The following is a 17,027-nucleotide window of genomic DNA, read 5'->3' as shown; positions in this document are numbered from 1 at the left end:
GGCTTTTCAAAGTATTGTTTCTCTGCTCAAGATCCACAATAAATTCCATAAATCTATACATGGAGTTGTCGATTTATGTACTACATGATGTGAAATTATGAAAATCGTCTGGAATGTCCCTTTAAATGAGCTTTTCTATTCATAGCCATAGCTGTCACCTCGCATTAACGCATCAACATTGTGTGAAAAAAAAAAAAAAGCCATGGCAATAGCCTGATAGCATCGTATAATAACCTTCATTTTTTTTTTTGGGGGGGGGGTGGGTGGGAAAGGACAAAAATATAATAACGATGTCAAAAAAATAATAATAACGATGTCAAAAAAAGAACAAAACATGTTGTAATGATGATAACTACACTTGTCACACGTACTCGTTTTCAACATCAACCTTGTTTTTATCAATAACTTTTACAGGAAAAGAGTGTTCCACTTAAAAGCAAAGCTTGTATAGGATGTGGAACACTCAAAGAAAACAGACAGCAAATCAATATTCCAATAATTATGATGTATTTATGTTAAATTCAATACCTATACAGTTGTACATTTGGTCATTGATGTACAACGATGTATTATGATGCTGATAACACAAGCATGCTATCAACGATACTTGTTTTATTGAAGAATGCAAATAAAATACATTGTAATATAGCAATGTTATGGCACAGACACTATTCGTAATGATTGTCTTGTATACCAGTAAAATGTGACCAATAGAGGAGGCATAATGATACCAGATAATAATAATAATAATAATAATAATAATAACAACAACAATAATAATAATAATAATATGAATTCGTTATATTCGTCATCTCAGTGGTACTCATTATTATCATAATAATAGTTTGTCATCATGTCGTTTATTGATTGATTGATAATTGATTGACTGATTGATTGATTGATTGATTGATTGATTGATTGATTGATTGATTGATTGATTGAGGTTTATTTAGCACTTAGAAATATAACAGAAACAGAAAGCATTACAAACAATAAGACATCGGCCTATGCAGGATTTCCCCAGCATTCATGAGAAATACGAGAAAACAAAGTAATTAGATAGTGTTAGGAAACAAGTAAGAAGGCACAGTCTGTCTCCGAAGAACTGTCACATGTTCAAGAGTGGTAACATAATTTATGTATACTGTATGTCTTCACAATGTATTGATACAATTGTTTTATCAGTACAATACCCGTTTACCGCATATATTACATTTGTTTTGTTTTTGTTTGTTTTAATTTCTGCATTGAATCAAATACAATTTGAATACAAACTTCAAAAAGTACAAAGATAAAGAATAACAGTGCAGTGAAATAAATCGATAACAGTACATAAATAGATACACATAATATATAGGTGATTGCATTGAGCAATGTAGATACACAGAAACTGGCATAAAATAAGATATACAGTATTTTTCAGTAAACAACAAAGATCATTGAATGCAGGAGACCACCATCGTAAGCGATTAAGCTTGAAGTGTAAGTGTAAGCGATTAAGCTTGAAGTTAACATAGCGGTATAATCCATAATATACTACTAGTCGTAATGGTATGATGGCTGCAATCATTATTATTACAATCAGTATCATTTCATTTATTCATGGGATCATTATATTACAAAAAAATGCCAATGTCATGCTCAATGATTTTTGGAAAGAGTTACTTTTCGCTTTTTCAGAATTTTTATTAATACAAATAATAATTTAGCAAGCTGGCCTCTTTTGGAATAATCCTTTGATTAAAATGAATAATGATACTGTATAAGTCTTGGTGTGAGAAAGGTGTACGTTTTATAAATGATATGCTAGATAATGATGGAAAAATTCTTTCATATATTTTGAATTTCAGAGGAAGTTTGGTATACAAACTAACTTTCTTCAGCACTGTGGATTGTGTACTTCTATTCAATCATTTGCTAAAAATCAGTATGTCGAAGATGACAGAACCTTTTATTCCTCATGATTAATAACTGTAATATCAAAACACAAGAAAGGTTGTTCTGACGTGATTTTATCAAAATGTTTTTAAGACACACGTCAAAACATTGTAACAGCTTTGTAAAGTGGAGTAGCATGTTGGATCTTGATGAAACAGGGCCTTTATACTGTTTAATTCCTTTTATCGACTATTGACATTAATATGAGGTGGTTCCAGAACAGAATATTATACATGAAAGACGCCCTCTTAAAATTTGGTTTTGTAACAGATAAAAAGTGTACGTTTTGTAATGAAAGTAAGGAAACCATAATGCATATATTTTGTTCATGTCCTTATTCAAATATTATATGGAATAAGTTTGAGCGATGGTTACTCCTAAAGATAGATAAACAAATTGTATTTACAAACCAACATAAGCTATTTGGACTTCATGGTTCCAACAACAGTGCATTAAACTGTATTATGATTGTCATAAGAAGAGAAATTTTCTCCGCGAAATAGAAAAAAAATAAAAACGTTCCGTCATTCGAACGCATTATATCTGAAATAAAACGTTATTTTGAGATGGAAAAATGCATAAGTCAAATGAATTGTAGAGAAAAGAACTTTGTGAAAAAATGGGCTCTATTTATCAAGTGCTTTTGAACATTTAATCAAAATTATATGATACCAAAAGTGTAGTTAGGGTTGCTTCTGCCAGTGAAAAAAAAAAGAATAAAATGAATTACCTGTTGTTAAAGAAATTTTCTTATTTTATGTATAAGTACTGTAGGTCACTTTTTGTCGATGATTGAATCATTATCTAATTCTCATTCTGTTTTGTATTGAAAAATTATTTGTAAATGTCAATTTCTGAATATGTGTATAAATAAAACACCCTGTGGAAGGGGAAAAAAAGAAACAAAAATATTACTACAATAACGGTAACAGAGAACGATAAGACTTTATTTAATAAAAGTTGCTAAAATGTAAATGAATAATCAACAGTAGGATCCAGGGCAATTACCTCCTGGAAAACTTCGTTCCCTAGACCTTTCCCATAACCCGATATCTTCCTAATCCTAATCCTAATCCTGAATCTAATCCTAATCGATAACCGAAACTCTAACCCTAAACCTAACCCGGGTGATAACCTTAATCTTTACTCTAACGTTATATCACTAACCATGAGTATTTAGCCGGGGGCAATCATGATTGTCCGGGGGGGGGGGGGGGTTGCCCTGATACGCAACAGTATGCTTATTTATGTATTTTCTGGTAGGTTAAAAAAGACCGATTTGACCTCCATGAATAACAACATTGTTTCTTGATAATGATGTCGAAATGACTGAAAGGAACTAGATCACACATAGCAGTTAATGATTGCAACGAATGAACTATCTGTATAAGTGTTGATCAAAATATGAGGGTAATATTTGAAAGGATGTCAGTGCAGGATGACATACTTGAATATACCACTGCTTCATTACGGAAAGAAAAATTGTCATAAGACTGCGCTGTAAAAACAATATAGGCATAATACACTCAGAAAAAAAAAAGAAGAAAGTAACACTTTTTCCAGTTAATATTTTTCATAGAAGATTTTGATGGAAATTATTGTGTCATATATACCATATTAAAGATTATTTGATTGGCTACTAACCTGGTAGATTTATATAAAGGGAAATGTTACGCATGAGTGAACACGTTCATTTTTGTCCACCAAAGCAGAAAGGTAAGACTTGCAAAAATTGACAAATTGAAATTCATTTGCAAATGCCTTCCAAGATAGCAATGACAACAAAAGATCAATTTAACAAATGAGAGACATAAATGAAATGGCAGAAATAAGTTTCCGTTCCTTCGTTTCTCTTTGAATTCTAAAACAAAAACATAGTGGGAAAACTGAAAGTGGAACATAAGAATTTTCCGTCAATTCAAACCTTAATGTATGACATACAGGGAGTAAGCCGCAAAGGTGATAAAATCTTTGGAATTCATCATTTCACCTTTTAATTAAGACTTTAAGAATGTATAAAACAAATTTAGAAACCAAATATTATTTCAATTTTTCTTATTTTGGAATCACGCTTCAAATTAAACCTTCTTTTTTACCATCACTTTTTCTCGTATGTCTTTTGACTATGGATTTGACAGAAAATTTTCAATTTATTCCACTATTTTTTGTCTTTCTTTATCTTTGGAGGGTTACAGAGACATTATAGAGATCATAGGTTGAGTTTTGCAAATTAATTTGCATTTTTATTGTGTTGAATTTGACTTTTGTTCTCATTGTTACATGGAAGAGCACACTCTTAGAAAAAAAGGTTCTTTCGAGCACCATTAAATGGTTCTCAGCACTGTCACAATAGCGACACCCTTTTAGGTGCTCGTGAGAACCTTTTTTAAATGGTGCTTGTCGGCACCTTTTGCAAAAGGTGCCCATTAGAACCTTTTTCCCGATGAAATGGTGCTCGTGAGTACCATTTAAAAGGTGCCCATGGGCACCTTTTTGACTAAAGATGGGCACCTTTTTGACTCTTTTCAAAAGGTGCTCATGGGAACCATTTCATTGGAAAAGGTTCTAATGGGCACCAATGTTAAAAGGTGCTGACAGGCACCATTTAAAAAAGGTTCTCACAGGCTCCAAAAAAGGTGTCGCTATTGTGACAGTGCTGAGAACCATTTAATGGTGCTCAAAAGAACCTTTTTATTTTTTCTTAGAATGTAGTATGTGAATTGATGTCTGTGTATTTTTGGTGTGTTTCACATGTAGTGCTGGTAAGGTGCTTCATTGGTACCATTCTTAAAGGTACATTACCTATCTGCATTGAAAATGTGCATCACAAACTCATTTGAAATGAAATGAATTCATCTGAATTTCATCTCATCAGTCAAACATACGTTCAAAACATGTATATTAGCAATACATTAGCATGTCACACATTATCATTGACACTGGAAAAAAAAAAGAGCAAGGATAACACACCCATGCACACAGAGTTTCACAAGCATGAATACATGTGCATGACATTCACCAATATTTTTTCATGAAACATTACTCAATAACTGAAAACCATAGAAATTTGCTCTTTCACAAATTCGCAAAAATGTATTTATTCACCTTCACTTTTACAATCTAAAGGTGAGGTTTGTATTTGTCATGTTATAATCAGTCAAATATTCTTAACAAAATATTTTCATTTGTTCACTATTACAATTCTTTTTCCACAATATTTGTCATTTGTGTACCGAGCAGTTCTTGAAATACCATCACACATCTCTGTACAGATGATATGAAATAGCAAGAGGTGCATCAGGCTTTTGAAATACATAACAAAATTTCTAATTCTCTGTGAAATGATTCCTGCATGGATGAGATACAGTAATTGTGTCAGTCTCAAGAAAGGCAGAGGTCAAGTACATTACTTAAGTAGTATAAGGAACTTTTTCCACATATTTGCTAGTTTGTTCGGTGTTGTTGTTTTTTTTTTAAGCATATTTGTCCTAAAAGCAACTACAAAGGGCAGGAAAACAATTTCATTAAACAGGACCTTTGGCATTGTCACAGAAAACATACATTATATTGCAGGTATGATACTTGGGATAGGATAAGCTTTACACTTCTTCACTTCACTTCACATTCATAACGTCGAGTATTTGAATTAACTTATCTTTGTTTGTATACGAGTGACCTTTTTTGTTGTTGTTGTTCTGCAATTTGAAAGCACCATAGACACCTCTATACAACTGCAAACACAAGAAGAGTATCAATTCAGGTTAATCATGACTTCTGACAATTTACAGCATGTCCTACGAAAACACACATAAAAAAACAAGAAAAAAAGAGAAAAGAACACATTGTTTTATAATGTGAAGGATAATAAGAATCCCAAGGGGAAAAGAGCTAGGATACGACACCCACACAGTTTCACAAGCATGAATGAACAAAATTCCTCAACCATGATCTAAAATATGTAACATTGGGAATCAATAAAAATTTACACTTTTTTTAAAAGCAGAGCAACAAATTCATTAGAGTAAACTATATATGATGCAGGCCTAAAGCTGAGGTTTGAATTTGCTGTTCTATAACCTGCCTATGACAATAATATGTTGTTAGCATTTTTCATTTTGTTCACCAAATTTGCCAACAGTCTTTTAAACACCACCACCACGTACATGCACATTTTGTATTTCTGCAAAAGCAATATAAACTGGTGACAAGACTGAGGTGCATCAGTGCTTTGAAATAAATTACATAATCTTCAATTGTCTACCCAATACGTAATTCCTGCGTGGGTATAAATGCAATAAGTTTTACCAGGCTAGGTGCAAACTTTAAAAGTGTGCAGAAATCGACCACACAATGACAGGAGAAGTATAAAGAACATTTTCCGTTTGTGCTTTTAAAGTTTAGAACTATGAATGACTCCACTTCTCAGATTGGCATGTGGTCTGATCTCGGTACGTCTACCCCCCCCCCCCCACCCCCACCCCCAATACAGTTGATTCAAAGCTGTTAAATGCAAATCATAGTGAAACATTATCACTGGTACATTGTAAGTTCAAAATACTGTATTGGAATCATAACAAAACATATGTGACCCTCCATCACACAAACCAACAAAAAGTCGCCTGACATGAATATTTGGTTGACGGCAGATTCTGAAAGAGCAGCTATAAAATGTACACTATAAGTCAATGCAAAGGGACTTACCTACCCTATCTACATATTTCTCAAAGGTTTTCTCTGGCAGCATCAGTGTTTTTTCTTTGACTCAGCTCATTCTTGGCTAGCGTAGGTTTCTGGTCGATGCTGTCAATGGGCTATCGGGCTAAAATTGTCATTCTGATCGATGTATTCTGTTGGTCACCCAGATCATTCTTGACTAGCCCAGGGTTCTGTTTGATGCTGTCAACGGGCTATCACGGGCTGTCATTCTTATCGATGTATCGTCTTAGCCACACAGCTCATTCTCGACTAGCCCAGGGTTCTGGCTGATGCTGTAAATGGGCTATCCCGGGCTCTTATTCTGATCGATGAATTCTTGTGGCCGCCCAGCTCATTCTTGGCTGGTGTTAAGCCTGCGACGGTTCTGGCCTATGTTGTCAACGGTCTGTCACGGGCTGTCTCTCTGATCAATGTAGAGTCTACCTTTTTCCCTAACCGCACCAGCGACCCAAACACGTACGTTCTGCTTCATCGTCCCGGCCGGAGTTACTTGTTCCCTGGTTTCTGTGCATGTTGGTGTGTCCACTTCCCTGACATATGAATTGAAAGAAACAATAGACCTACACCGCGTTAATAAAACAAAGCCATTGCTATGATTCGATAAACAGAACACGGCATTTCATGACGTGACTCCTTACTTAGAACAAGCCTGAAAACACACTGAAGAGATTTTGACCTACCAAGTTAGGCCTACTGGGCTGTAGACAGACCTCTATTTATGGCTCTATTAAACGTTAACAATGACAGTTATAACTTACCGTATAGAACAAAAGTTATTGCATGTACCGGTAGACCTTACCATGTTACCCCGGGGCGCTCCTTGTACACAGTTATCTTTGCGTTCGGCATTCGGGCTGTGTTTCGGAGTTAGTAACGTTAGACTCTATTTTTAATAGGCATAAACGTACATGCAGGCCTAACTGCGACCAGCCCCAACAGTGTGTAACTGTGTACACGGAGCGTCCCGGGGTTATATAATGCAGGCCTAGCTAAGTAACTTAGCCCGTCCCAGTCGCTGTAAAAACGTGACAGCCATGCTCCGGCCCCGCACGGCGTCTGTTCGGGCTAGCCCATGGGCCATTGCTATGCCAAATTTCTAATTGTAAAGTGTTAGGCCTAACATGTTATTGTTAGATCTGGATGTACTGTACCTGGTAAACATTACACAAGATAGCAGCTTGGATCAAATTAGATCTAACATTAACGTTAGGATCTAGATATAGCTAACCGTTCACTGACTGAAAACGAAAACTGAGTGATGAATCCAACTTGATTTTGTACCAACGAATGTCATCTAAAAATGAGATAAAACCACATTAAAACTAAAAATCTTACCTATGTTCTCCTAAATTATGATGACTGCCATGGCGAAAATGGAATTGACAGTGACACGTTTCCAGTCCACTTCAGACAAAATTAATGTCTAAACGTAGCCGGGTGCCGTTCGTTATATGGGTGTGATACTGGTGATGTATGTCCACAGCCGTCTGCAGCTTGCTGCTGCATGCATGGTATTGTATTGGTACTCTCCTCTTTCTGCCGCTGTGGTCGTAGGTTTGCATAGGCGCGCAGCAGGCAGGCAGCACAGGGCTACATATAGCCGCGGCGCGTGCCGCGGCGGTTACATAGTCCTACAGTGCAGTACTAGTATGTGTACGTTTACGCGTACGCATATCTGATCGAGCGCTAAAATTGGATCGTGGCAGCTGCAAAGAGATTTTTCTCCTCCCCACCACTAGAGGGCGGACTCTACAATGGAGTCAGTGATTTCATGGGGGCCGCCATAGCTCACTTAACAATGGCGGACTTTGCGTACTATGTATACATTTCTACAGCGCGTATTACGCGAACTTCTGAACTTTTACGCGAGTACGCACTTGATTTTGGCTGCTCCTCGGTTGCTCGTTTGCTAGCGTGTTAGCACGAGGGGTGAGCCTACCGTTGTACCGCCTCGTTGTCATCCAATGCTCCCCTTGCGCTCACAAAACAATAGTACAGGGCGTATGAAGACTCCGCACTCTAGCAGTCACTGGGGAAAATCTCTTTGGGCAGCTGTCAGTTGGCACGCAGCCAAGAGAAGTCATTAGTCTACGATAAAAACAATTTTATGTACTTTTTATTATCAAAGCAGTAGAAACACATACAATATTTTTGTACCAATACCACAGTTTTGGTGATTCTTACATCTGGCATTCGAATATACAGCAAGGGGAAAATGAAAGTGGACCTAAAGATATTGTTTGACCTGCAAGAGTACCACAAATAACACTCGGGGACTGGGTCGCATACTAGCAAATGGTGACGAACGGAACCATTTCGATTGGGAACCATTTATAGGTGCTCATCGGAACCATTTTGCGAGAACCATCTGATGAGAACCATTTTGGAGCCGACGAGAACCATTTGAGAACCTTTTTTTCTTAGAGTGCACGTGCTTGAATAACAACTTGTCCAAATTTTTGCAATTTTTACTTTTGTGCCTTGGAAGAGAAATATGAATGTGTTCATTCATGCGTAAAATTTCCCTTTTTATTAACCTATAGGTTTATAGCCAATTAAATTACCTTCAACATAGTTAATAAAACACCATCATTAGCCAAATAGTCTATGAGAAAGATGAATTCGAAAAAGTATTTACTTTCTTTTTTTGCTGAGTGTATATATATATATATATATATATATAATTCATAAAATCAGTCAACGGGCTTACTTTTGCTTCAAAATTTTACTTGAGCCGCAACAAAAGAAATGCTTGGATATTACCACAATCACAGTCTTTTAAACTGCATTCATAATGCTATACAGCACCCCTGCATCTGTAAAATGTCGTGAAAAGAAATAAGACATGAACTTTATTGTAGCAGGAACGCTGTACTCTAGTGCTTTTTTTTTCTTGTCGATAAGGCAAATGCGGCATTGTCGTCTTACCTATTATTAAACCTCTGAGATAAGACAGTTGGGAACAGTAACTGTTCACGTGGTAAGGGCATATTAATTTAATGTAGAAAATTATTCCTGCATGACCTATTCTTCCCCCAACTAAAAATAAAGATAATGTTACTATAGATAAAACAAAGCACTGATATGAACTGATATAAACGACAGGCCTTAAAAGAGAGGGAGCATCACAACAAATAAATAAATAAAGCTTTATTTATGCAACAAAACGAACGATATTTGTCTACGGAACTACTGAGGAAATACGCAAAATGGACAAAACTACCGAGAAAGATCAAACACGACGTTCGGGATATACCTTGTTCGTTAGTTGCCATAAAAGCTCACGTGCCGAATGTTTCCAATATCATTTTGACAACAGCGCCGTTTAAACCGTCAGGACTATAATGATTATACCAGGGGCGGATCCAGGAATTCTGTAAAGGGGGGGGGGGGGGGCGTGACTATTATTTCTGGTGCCACTTCCGGGTTTCATTTCATTTTTTCTTTTTATTTCTTTTGTTTTTAACGAAAAATAAAGGGGGGCGTGCACCGGTTGCGCCCCCCCCCCCCCTGCATCCACCACTGTTATACTATATTTACGGATTAGAATTTTTTCCCGGCAGTGCCAAGCATAGAAGTCCCAGCCAGCCAACAACATTTATCATCCAACAAACGTCGGTTAACTTTAATTCCTGCACGCCTGCCAAGCCTTCTCCTATTCTAACACGTCATTGACCTCATCCCGAGGAGATACAGCCACATTATGACGATAATGCCACATCGCAATATTGGAAAGGGACCAAAAATCCTTACTTTCATGGTAGAAAAGAAAGAAAAAAGTAGAAAATATGAGATCACAATCAAGCGATTATACACTCCCCACAGCTCAAATCTGACATTTAATGTTTAGATATTGGTAAAGAGCAGGGAATTAAAGGGACAAAACAATGTTGAACCCTTCTTATATTTTCGATACCATTCATTTGAATATATTATGTCACTTCTTGTGACGTAATTCAGACCACATTCACACTTACAAGTAATGCATGCAATTAAAGTAGCAATATCAATATTTCGCACAGTTTTGCCCGAACACAATGAGGCAAGAGAAGTGATGAAGTTATGACAACATAGGATTACACAATAAGTGACAGTTTTACGTCGTCACTGTAAGTTGGAGAACATGTTCTCTTTAAGCTTAGTTGATCTTCTATCCGACCCCAGATTTTTGCATTGCTTTAATCTGTACATAGATCCTTGATTTAAAGGCATTTATAGAAAAGCTACCAAAACCTGCTATTTTCAAAAACATAGTTTCATGAAATGAAGCTGACTAGATTTCGTCTTTACCAAAGGCATCGGTGACTAGATAGAGTACTATACTGATAATGATACTGATATTGAAAGTGACGATGATAATAATTATTATAACATGAAATGTTCATAAAAGTTTGAATATAAATAATGATAACGATGATGACGACGACGACGGTGATGATGATGATAATGATAATAATATAATGTGTATTTCTTATTAATATCAATAAAATAATAATAACAATAATGATAATAATAATAATATATGTATTTGTTATTATCGATATAATAATAGTAATTAATATTATCATTATTATTATTATTATCATTATTATTATTATTATTATCATTTCAATACATAGGTCAATTGACATCAACTTCTTCTCGATATTGCTATTTGCTTTTAGATTTTAGCTTTCAGCAAAACTCTGCTGAGAATATGCTTTACATTTATCTTAAATAGAAAAGAAAACCATGAGATTAAAGAGACATCAGAGTTTTGAGACGTCGTAATCCACAGTTTACTCATTCCTAAAAAGCAATGAATCAAAAGAAAATATAATGAAAAGTGTATACAGACAAGTGGATTACATATCCACCATCCCCCCCCCCAAAAAAAAAAAATGATAATAATAATGATAATAATGATAGTAGTTCGACTATTCATGCATATCTCTTGCGTACATTAATTTCAGCTACAAGTTTCTTCAGCAAAATTAAAAACAGATATGCATTATAGGCCTTTGTGTCCAATGGACTTTGAAGCAAACGGGAGTGTCTGGACGCAGTAGGAAATACATACAGGAGCCTGATCTGGAACAGCAAAAGACAGGAAAATCATCTTACAAGAATAATGAAGCACTGCGATGTTGTGACGAGAAACACGGAGTGAGATTTGGAACAACTAAAAGTCTTGTTTGTTTCCTGTAACGATTTGGTGCACGGTTGTTGTTGTTTTTTTAACCGAAATCACTCACCGTGTTAATGGAGTGTCAGGTCTGCGAGGGATATTTCCTTCAAATAATTCCACGATTTCTGACATCCATGTCCATTCCCGTGAGTTGTGTCCACATCAATCGTCAACTTTCCTCTCACTCACTTTCTTTCCTATTCCTTGATGCAGGAATCTTGTCGGTTCCAGTGTTTCTCTTGTCCGTCGGCTCAGCAAAACTGAAAGTAGATCTGTTTCTTTTCCTGTAGATGAGATCAAAATATCAGCTTCAAATTACTGTCGAGATACTTTACTGGCGTAGGAAGAGGCTTAGCTGTAATATTCTTAACGTGGTGATGTGTGACGATACTTCGAGTTTCAACTGTTTGATCCTTCTATCATACCGCAAATGACACATACTTTCAAATCTTCTCCCAGCTCCTCTGGCTTTTTTTGCTCGCTGGACGGACCCGCCAAACTCCTGCCTCAGCGTGTGTTGGTGAATGGATTCGATCGATTATTCTTTTTTTTTTTCTGGCTTCTTGTAGATGACACGGTAGTCTGCTTCTTAGCGTTTGATTTTTTTGACCCGTTGGCATGTATACACTCTACCCTCACAATGCGGCTGATTCACGAACAGGTAATTGCGGTTCCGATGGTAATTCGTCCACAAGGTGTCTGCCTTAAATGAATATTGGACTGCAGTGTTCGAGTCATTACCGCTTGGATATGCAAATGACTTTAAAACAGCTGATTTACCGTCTATCCTTCTTGATATGGGTTATCCGCAGTAGTTACACGGATGATAAAAAGTTCATAATACAGTGTACTCTTTATCATGTTCTCTATATCGACAGGACGTCTGTACAGGGTGTATGATGCTTCCTTTAACCCGTTCACGGCCATGCATGTTCTCAACTGCCTTCGAAAGTGTACAAAGCTTGGTCACCTATTATAGTAACGGGGGAAAGAAAAACTCTGAACTTTGTAGATAGACGTTTAGATTTAGTTCCATTCAACTGTGCTTTTTTAATTTTGTCTAGATGTTTTGAATGATGGATATGACCAGGAGTCAACACATCGTCGATGCCCGTTGCTCGGAATATTAGTACACTTGTATTTTGAATATTGTGACATGAGTTCATTGTAAAATGTTGCAAGGATTTAAGTGTAGAGGGTCAATCTGTGTTGACAGCAGATTGAGTCCATGCAGCCCCCGCGCGGTCGGGACCCATGACCAAACCTGCGTTGGCGACTGTTTGCCTGCGTCACCCATGCATCTGTCGTTTCGTACATGGATACAAGACAAAACACAATACATGAACAACCTGTCTTTAATTATCACGGTTACCCGCTGTCTAATTTATTATTGTATTATTTTCATTCTTCTTTTTTCTCTTTCTTATTTTTTCTGTACTTAATGTTTTTTTTCTATACATGCATTATGTTCTTGCCAATGAAAACCAGTTTAGTTTAATGTTTACGCATGTGTATTTGTTTAGCTTCACTTATATACTATTGAACTTTCGTATCCATTCATGTATTCGTGTATTCTTGTATATCATTATTCTCATTTACTCATTTACATGCTGTTGTTAATAAACTTCAAACTAAACATACATAATCATAAGTCGGTTGTCGTGAAAATGGGACTACACCTATATATCGGGTCTATTAATGATATCGGATTTACTTTTCCATACTTTGCAAACATGTGAGAGAAAAGAGCGATGTATACATGGCTGGAAGATACAAATAAGAACTACAAAATATGATCTAAATTCATACACACGCATTTGGAATTTTTCTGGACTCTTTGCATAAAATAACACGTATAGTGTACAATCTATCCAAATTTATTATCTTCAACTTCTGCATCCTGTCTTCTTCGTCGTCTTCTTCTTCCGCCTCCTCCTCTTCTCCTCCTTCTTCTTCTCCTTCTTCTTCTTCTTCTTCTTCTTCTTCTTCTTCTTCTTCTTCTTCTTCTTCTTCTTCATCTTCTTCTTCTTCTTCTTCTTCTCCTCCTTCTTTTTGTCCTGTAGACCCTACTATTATTTTGTTGATACCTTCAACAATGAGCTTAAAGCGATCGTGTAATTATGGTTTTGGTTGAGACCTAATTTCAGGTTTCTCACATTTTTTGGTGAGATAATGAAAAACCTCCTATGAAATATGAAAGAGTATGTAATTCCATGAGGAATTCAACGTTTATTTGATGAAAATTGGTTTTGAAATGGCTGAGATATTCAAAACAGATCGATTGTAATAAGTGTGGGACCTACACTTTATTACGATTGCTTTGTTTTACTTTGCTTTTGGATGTTTCAGTCATTCCAAACCAGATTTTCATCAAATAAACTTTGAATTCCTCTTAGAATGGTATGCTCTGTACTATTCCATAAGTGTTTTCTTGGTATTTCGCAAAAAGTTAAAAGCCCAATTCTCATCTCCACCAATACTGTACTATCCCTTTAACTCTGCTCAGGTATAGATAAATGCAAGTAATTATTCAGATTCATTATAAAAACACGTTGCATGATGCAAGTGTATGTTACACAGTTAGCAATTTCTCGAAAGATTTTCCAGAACAGGTTACTTATAGTGAATGGTGTTGTGCAGGTCATCAGCTTTAGTGTTGGATGTACCAAATTTCTGGCACCGCTATGATGATAGAGAATCTCACGGACGACCCACATAAACTCGATAAACTTGTATTTAAAAAAAAAAATATGGTATTCTAAACAAGTACTTCAGTAACTGATATACTATTTTGCCACCATCTTGTAACTAAATAATTATATACTCATTTTTGATTTCTCCACATGCCTTACGCGGGCTATTCCTACCAGTGCACTGTTTACAGGATTGCCTCATCATATTCAAAAGAGTACAATCAGAACTGTGTATTTATACAAAGTATGATATTTGCTCAAATGGAAGGACCTCTTTCTTAAGAGGGAAATTTGAAAGTACGTGATTATTACTATGATTATTAAAGCATGGATATCCACGTACCAGACAATAATACATTGCGAAATGAATTACCTGAAGTATTTTTTTTAATCGATTTATTCGCTACGATCGCATACCACTAGTCTGAATGACGCTGATCACCTGAACCACGAACTCGAAATGCATTCGCAGTGAACATTTATTTTGTATAAGACTTTGGCCGAAAGAACGCTATAAGGTGGAATGGTTTTAAACACAAACAGATGCATAAATTTGATGTCTCTGAACGAGTGTGGAGCAGGAAAAAAGTATAACGTCAAACTTTGTTTTATAAAAATTTATACCACTAACATTACCAAGCTGCTTCCTACAATTCACCGATGTGTTGGCTCAGTGAGTAGAGCGGCTGCCCTCACAATCGGGAGGTCGTGGGTTCAAACCCCGGCCGCGTCATACCAAAAGACGTTAAAAGATGGGAGTTGCTGCTACCTTGTTTGCCGTTCAACAGTTGAAAAGGTTAGAGCAACGTCGATCTGGCGCTGCTCAGTGGCTGCCGGGCCCACGATCAATTGGGCAAAAAGAATTTTCATTCTTGGACAATAAAATTTGGAGTTTATATCCAAAACAATTATTATTATTATTATTATTATTATTATTATTAATTCTGCATTCTCTCGGTTTGGAGATCAACCATACAACCAGACACTGTATTACTGAACTATATAGGAGCATTCTGAATAACTCATTAGACTAATTTTTTACAATTTTCTTGCAGGACATCAGTCCACATGTTTGATTCACGAATGTCATTTGTAATTCATTTACATTCTCACTGGATCTAGTCAATAAAACATTTGAAAAGTAATTATGATTATGGTTCTTTCAGCTTTTTACGTTTTGGTGATAATTCCCTTTTCCCCTGACCATTACCGTGCAGTCCTATTATATTCACTTCGCGTCATACGCGGTGCTTCTGCTCTCCGCACTATGGAATCGGGTGCACTTCACGTGACGAGACCCACACCCACGAGTCATACAGCCCATGAAGCCAACGAGTTATACAGCCCACGAGTCATACAGGCCATGAGTTCGACACCAAGCAAACACGGTCCACAAGGCCCGTTTTGTATAGAGCTCATGCGATGTTTTTACCTATCGTCGAACTCATGGGTTTTTTTTTTTTTTTTTAACTCTTGGGCTGTAAGACTCATGGACATTTTGTCAATGGCTAACTCGTGGGCTGTATGACTCGTTTGTGTCGATCTCGTGGGATGACCCCATGAAGGGGTCTCCCATGTTTGGGTCCTACATATACCAATCTGCAAATTTATTCCAAGAAAGTTCCATTGCGATTCTATGTACTTTCACCTGATTTGTTATCACGTGATGAAACTGAAAAAATAATGAGAAATTGATATGATAGTTGTCATTCATATTTTTCTCCTAAAATAATGTCATAGAAATTGTTGGTTTTTGTGCTGTTTTCACATTATGGAAGAGATCAGTAAATTATTCTCATAAACGTGAGAAAATGAATACATAAAGACTGTATGCAGTGTACAAAGTTATTTCCGACCAGTGCGGTGTTTTTCCCTTTTATGGAGAAGTAAACGTCTCTGATTTGATTCCAAATCAATTGGCAGTTATCCAAGTGCGATGATTCCTATACTTTTAGAGTAAGAGCATCTAAGAATAGATGTCTCCCTATCACGGACGAACAATTTAAGAGATAATCTATTTTCCGACATTTCAAGAAATGATGATAATCAGGACATTTTTTGCTTATTGAATAATTCATTTGTGGTCGGTAACGGTGTTTTGTGGAAACGTTTGAAGCTGTAGGACTCAATAATTCAACATCTATACCTTGATTCTAGTGAAACCGATGCCGCTTTTATTTGTTCCAGTTTATTCATTAGAATCCTCGTAAATGCAGCTACCCTGGATTTGGCTCTAAATCAGTTTTGATCGACGTCTTTAACTTAGTTTCGCATATATTGTATACGAATTTTATTGAAATCTGCCTTTTATAGAACAGTCAGTGAAGACGGGAGATTTTGGCAACACTCTCCCATTGTTTCTGGGCATGATTGCTTGTTTGGTTGTTTGTTAAGTTTCTGAAGGTGTTTGCACACTTCAGGTAAACTTAAACATTTGCCTATACGTTGCTATACTGAGTGCTGGACAATACGATTAAAAAATGGACTGTGTACATGCCAAGTGATATAGCTCG

Source organism: Diadema setosum, chromosome 3 (genome assembly GCF_964275005.1).
Source record: "Diadema setosum chromosome 3, eeDiaSeto1, whole genome shotgun sequence".
In the NCBI taxonomy this organism is placed as follows: Eukaryota; Metazoa; Echinodermata; class Echinoidea; order Diadematoida; family Diadematidae; genus Diadema; species Diadema setosum.
The sequence above is the reverse complement of the archived record's forward strand: the minus strand, read 5'-3'. Positions refer to the sequence as shown.